Source organism: Kogia breviceps, chromosome 3 (assembly GCF_026419965.1).
Source record: "Kogia breviceps isolate mKogBre1 chromosome 3, mKogBre1 haplotype 1, whole genome shotgun sequence".
Taxonomy (NCBI): Eukaryota; Metazoa; Chordata; class Mammalia; order Artiodactyla; family Physeteridae; genus Kogia; species Kogia breviceps.
Window position 1 is genome coordinate 3,819,095 of NC_081312.1, and position 6,262 is coordinate 3,825,356.

Below are 6,262 nucleotides of genomic sequence, written 5' to 3' on the forward strand. Positions count from 1 at the left end.
GCACGGAGGCTGGCCCCGAAGATGCCAAACTTCCGGAGAGCCTGGCTTTCCCTCACCCACCGTGAAAAATAGCGTCCAATGGGGGATAAGCGTCACAGAGAAACTGTGACAAATAAGCCCAGTGACGGCTTTAAAAATTTTTGCCTTTTGAGGTGAATTGCAGTAAGTTGTGCAGCAGGCTGGTAAGGCTGCAGGAAGAGCTGTGGCCGGAGGACACTCACTTGTAGGCGGCCTGGCTTCCTCTGTGCCCTTGCTCAGTGACAGCTTCAAGAAGCACTTCTTTTTAAATATAGCAGCGTGTACATGTCAATCCCAAACTCCCTAACTATCCCTTCCCTCCACACTTCCCCCCGGTAGCCATAAGTTCGTTCTCTAAGTCTGTGAGTCTGTTTCTGTTTTGTAAATAAGCTCATTTATATCTTTTAAAAAAAATATTCCACGTATGAGCGATATCGTATGATATTTCACTTTCTCTGTCTGACTTGCTTCACTCAGTATGACGATCTCTAGGTCCACCCATGTTGCTGTAAATGGCATTATTTCACTCTTTTTAATGGCTGAGTAATATTTGAAATGGATGATCAACAAGGACCTACTGTCTAGCGCACAGGGAACTCTGCTCAATATTATGTAACAACCTAAATGGGATAAGAATTTGAAGAAGAATAGACACATGTATATATACTTTGCTGTACACCTGAAACTAACGCAACATTGTTAATCAACTCTGCTCCAATATAAACTGAAAAGTTAAAAAAAAAAAAGAAAGAAAGAAATGCTTCTTCAATTTGTTTTCTCTGCAACTCGCAGAACCGGGGCGGGGGCATGGCTGGTACTTGTGCTGGTTTGTCACACGCCCCATGGCAGGACAGCTCGTGGGCTCATTTTGGTACCGGCCCTGCCCACAGTATCTGACTGTGAGCTGAGGATGGCAGATTCCTTGCCCAGGAAAACTGCCCCCAAGAGGTGGCCCCATCACTTTGCTAGAACTGGCCTTCCGACCTTCCTTGGTTTTACTGACACCTTGGGGTGTCTTCAGTCAAATCCAAGGGGCTTGCAAAATTCATTTTAATCTATTTATGAAATATTTGCATTTTGGAAGAAGGATGCGTGTCCTAAAACCAAACGAACGGTGTTGGGGTGGCTATGGGGATTGAGCGAGGTGAGACGGGAGGCACGTTCCTTGCACGATGCTTTCCCTGGGGCAGCTTGAAATCGTGGGACGACCAGGGGCTCAGACCTGAGTTTGAACCTCAATTCTATCATTGCTTGTGACCTGGGCCAGTTACCATATGTCTCTGTGCCTCAGTTTTCTAATCTATGAAGTGGGGGTGATAATGCATGCCTGGCAGTGTCTGGAGGAGGTTTGAATGAAGTGGGCTGACACATGGGGTTCCAGGCACGTGCTTCACACAAGGTGACCTTTTTGACCATTGTTACCAGCAAAATAGCAACCGCCCTGAATGCCTGTCCTTGTTTAGTACAAAATTCCCTGCACAAAATTTCAGATTCTGAAAATATTCTCTCATATACTCAACCAGTTGTGTAAGAATGCATCCAGCTGAACAAAGAAGAAACAGACCCACAAAAATAAATCCCCGACAAACTGTCTGCCGGAACGACAGAGTAGCAGCCTGATCCCCTCCGACTTTATAACAAGCATGCTCGCTCCGCAGGGAGCACAGGGCCCTTTCGGGAAGGGGGGGAGGCCACAGACAAAAAGTTAAGTGGATTTAAATGTAAGCAGGACTCAAAAGAAAACAGAATTTCCTTTTAGAGGCTTAGGAAAACAATTAGAAATAAATGAGGCCAGAAGGCACAGTTAATAAAGGAGGCTGAGAAGCAAAAATGATAGAGCAGTTCACCCACTTCATGAATAATTTTGCAAGGGGGAGACAGAGGAACCCCACCCGGAGTTATTCTGACCTTGCCGTTGACTCACTGGGTTCTCACAGCCCACAACCTTCCTCCTGGGAAACTTAAAGCTGCCGCTCCACGGAAATGTTTGTTCTGTCTCTGAGCAGAAGATACTGCCTCCGGTGGCCCGAGTGGGCCGGGGCCAGACCCTGTCTCTGCAGCTCTGAACAGGTGGCAGGCCACGAGGAGGCTCTTTCCATGCCCCAGGAGCAGGATTCGTCTACAGGAAGCTTGTTCCTTTTTAAGCAGAAAGGGTGCGTGGATGCTGTTCTCAGGGACAGGGGTATCATTTTGAATCCTGATGGTCCACGGCACGTTAAAAATGTGAGTACCTGCCATAGCCGATTAGCATCTAAGCATCGTGGCTCTGTTCTCCTGGGAAGCACACGTTGTAGGAAAAAGGAAGGACGTGGTGGGTAGGCGGCAGATGGCTTTCTTTGTGTTGAGGCCCTGTTGTCCTCGGTGTTTATTCTTGGTTGGATTCAGCCCCTCTCCTCTGGGTCCCCTGGCCCGTGACTAGACCACCTTGACTACAGAGGGTCACGTGCCGGCCACCCTGCATCAACATTTTTGGTCTCAGTCCCGCGAGCATCAGCACCTCGAAGGCAGGGGCCAGGTGTCAGGCACAGGCCCTGGCCCCGACAGATGCTGGGTCATGGTTCCTCCCCGAACGCTAGAGGAATCTGGGCTCTTCCGCCAGAGGATGAGAAAATACCTTCCAGAGTCTTCTGAGGAGTCTGAGAAGCAAAGGCAAGCTGGTTTCGCACCATACTCTTCCCCTGCCTCGTCAGCGTCTGCGGCTGCGGCTTTCACAGCCGTGCCGGGCGTGCCCTCCGGAGGCTGGCAGACGCCCTGGTGGCCTGGCCAGCTCCATGCTGTTGGGCAACGTAGAGCCTCTCCGGCCTCACGTGAGTCCTCCATACCTCACCCATCCCCCGGATCTCGGCCCACGGCTTCCCCCGCTGACCCCATCTTCGGGTGGCTCTGGTGTTTAATCGTGACGTCGAGCTGTGTCAACCAAGGGGGATGGGTGACTGTGACAACCCAGCGCCTCCCAGACTCTCTGCTGTGCAGAAGTGACCCCAAGATCTTGCACCCGACGATGACAAAGCATTTTGCAAATACGGATTGCCAAGTCGATTTAATGCACTAGAGCCTGCGGTCCAGGCACACGGGCTGGCCGCAGCTGGAGAGTCATTGAGCCAGTAGGCCAGTAGAATTAATGCCAGTGGCTCTCTAGTTTGAACTTTGTGCACCACTCTGTGCTCTGGAGAGGGGAGAGAACCGGACAGCCAGGTTCACCAGTGCGAGACAGCTCTGTAGGACTGCCGCTCCGTGACCCCTGACAAATGGATATATTCATTACACCAAAGGAAGGAGCCGCAACATGGAATACATATTTAAGGAAATATGCACACAACTCAGTTTATTTTTCTTATCTGATTTTTTTTTTTTTTTTTCTGGTGCAATATGAGTCCTGTTGAATATTTGGCTGCTGCCTTTCCATACTTGAGTTGTTTGTCATTTCTGGGGCTGCTGATGCTGTTATGATTCCCCTTTTGGGAGGAATTTACAGGCACATGTTGACCCAGCTGAATGGGAACAGGGAGCATCGGAATCTTAAGAACAAGGTCCGTTGCTCCTTTTCTGGACGGTGCCCTCAGATGAGCCTTGTCGGGCGAGCCGTCGAATGCGCCACGACCCCGCTTTTGAAAACCAGATCTTCTCTCAGCCTGGCCTTGAAATAAATCAGCCTTTCCTTCCAGTAGTATCTGGGACTTGTAGACAGCCCTGTGCTTTATCGTGGGGCTCTCAGGAGAGTTGGCTCTCCGTAGCAGCTGTTGCTAGGTGAGGGCACGCTTCCCCACAGAGACCAGCGTGGGAGAGGATGGGGCGGGCTGCTGGCAGAGGGCCAGGCGGCCGTTGCAAGGGGAAGTTGCAGAGGCCACGGTGAAGGACGGGGCAGGACCTTTTCATCTGACCCTGCCACTGTCTTCTCCTGCCTTTCCCAGGTGCCCTCGGGCCTTCTCTCCCCCAGAGACTAGCCTATGCCTCCTTCCCACAGAGACATTTGGGCACTCACTTTGCCACATTTTCTGGACCCCTCCCACCCACCAGGGACTGGGGGTACAGAGATAAATCGGTGGTGGGCTCTGCCTCCTCGAAGTTCAGAGCCCTGTGAGAGAGGCAGACCCCACAAACCATGAGCCACAAAGCCACCTTCGTGGCCGGTGTCTTGACAGCTGCAGCGGGTGCAGTGGGCACCTTGTCTCTATCCCCCACCGGCTACCCCAGTGGCCCCCCTGCTGAGCACAGTCACAGCCTCCTGGGTCTTTCTACCTGACAGCTTCTTCTGGCCACGGACGTTAACACTCCAGGAGGGACCTTTCGTCACCGAAGGTTGGGAGTCAATGGGACAAAACACTTAAAACGGTAAATTTGATGTTTGGTATATGTTACCATAATAAAACAAAAAGACACACTACTATATAGAAGATAGATAACATGGACCTACTGTATAGCCCAGGAAACTCTACTCAATATTCTGTGATAACTTATATGGGAAAAGAATCTGAAAAAGAATGGATATACGTCTATGTATAAGTGAGTCATTTTGCTGTACTCCTGAAACTTACACAACATTGCAAATCAACTCTACTCCAATATAATACAAATTAAATTTAAAAAAAGCAGAAGAAAAAACGTCTTAAGTGCCCACTGAAATCAGTGGTATTACTGTTCCTAAAAATAAACAAAGAACACAGAAAGACTTAAAGACTAGGCGAGGGGGGTGAGGCAGAGGGGGGAGGGCAATACCCTTTCCCAGTCCCTACCTCGCGGAGGTGCAGCCAAGAGAAGATCCTTGGTTACGTTACCTACCGTGAAGCAGCTCGTCTAGGGAGTGGTACCTACGTTTTTCAGAGGGAGTGTCTGTCTCCGGCAGGGACCCCGGTGCCCTCCCATCTCTATGCTAACGATTCCCAAGTGCATCTCCCCAGATCAGAGCAGACTGCCAGCCTGCAGACCAGGCCCTGTCACAGGGTGTCACCCAGGCCTCTCAGCCCCTCCACGCCAGCTGACCTCCTCCCTCCCCAGGAAGAGGGAAGGGCAGTTTCTGAGTTAAAAGCAAGGCTTTAAACTGAAAGAGAAACTTAGTGGAGAAATGAAAGTAAACTGGATTATTGACCGGTGTCGTTGCCGCCCCTCTTTTCCTCTAGATTTCTGGATAATCTTTAAATCCCCTTCCTGCCTGCCTCTTGGTCCCCTTGGATTGGCCATAAGCTGTACACAGGCTGCTTTTGTAAGATGGTGAGAACTATTGCCGATATTTTACAATGGCTGACTCTGAACTTTCCCCTATCCTTTTTGCCCAAATGCATTATTTTCAGGAAATCTCTGTTGTAAGACAGGACTCTGCAATTACGGTCCTGGGGCCAAGTCCCTCCCTCACCCTGTTCTTGTAAATAAAGTTTTATTGGCAGCCCGCCAAACCCATTCATTTCCATATCGCTTGTGGCTGCGCCAGGCTTCCACGGCGGAGTCCAGTCCTTGTGACAGAGACCACGTGACCCGCAAAGCCAAAAAATATTTACTATCTGACCTTTTGCAGAAAACGTTGCCAGCCTTCTGTTGTAAGAGATGCTGAAACGTTTAATTCTTTGAGGACTGGGGCACATAATTCGTGTTTCTTAGTCCCAACAAGCTAAAAGAAGGAAAACTGATTTACTAGGACTTGCTCTGTAGTAGTCATGAAATATTGTCTCGAAATTCCTAGTATTTTAATGAGTATCAGTCAGCATATTAGCGAAATCTAAGAGAGAATCTAAAAGGAAGACGGTGAAACATTCCATCAAATTTCTACTGACCTAACAGTTGGAATATAGACTAGTCATATTGACAGAGCGTTGGCGATTTTACCTGCATCCCTAAAAGTTTATATGTAGATATTTTGGGAGAGGGATCTTTTTGTTTGAAATTCTTCCTCAATTCAGACATCAAGGTATAATCAATTATACAGTCTTGGCCTTGGTCTTGTGTAATTCTACCCAAAATGACATCGTGAATCTGAGACACCACTCCTATTGGGCCTTCAGGAGCAGAGAGGGTTCAAATATCGCCCCTCCAACCCCCTGGTTTCCTATTTTAAAGTCTCACACGATTTCGGATCAACGGGACCAGGGCTTCTTAGCTTCGGCACTGTTGCCATTGGGGTCAGAGGATTCCCTAGGGGAGGGGCGTCCTGTACCGTGCAGGAGGTCGAGCAGCAGCCCTGACCTCCGCCCATGAGATGCCGGAAGTGAGCACTGCCTTCCCCACCTCTCCCAGTCACGGCAGCCCAAACTGT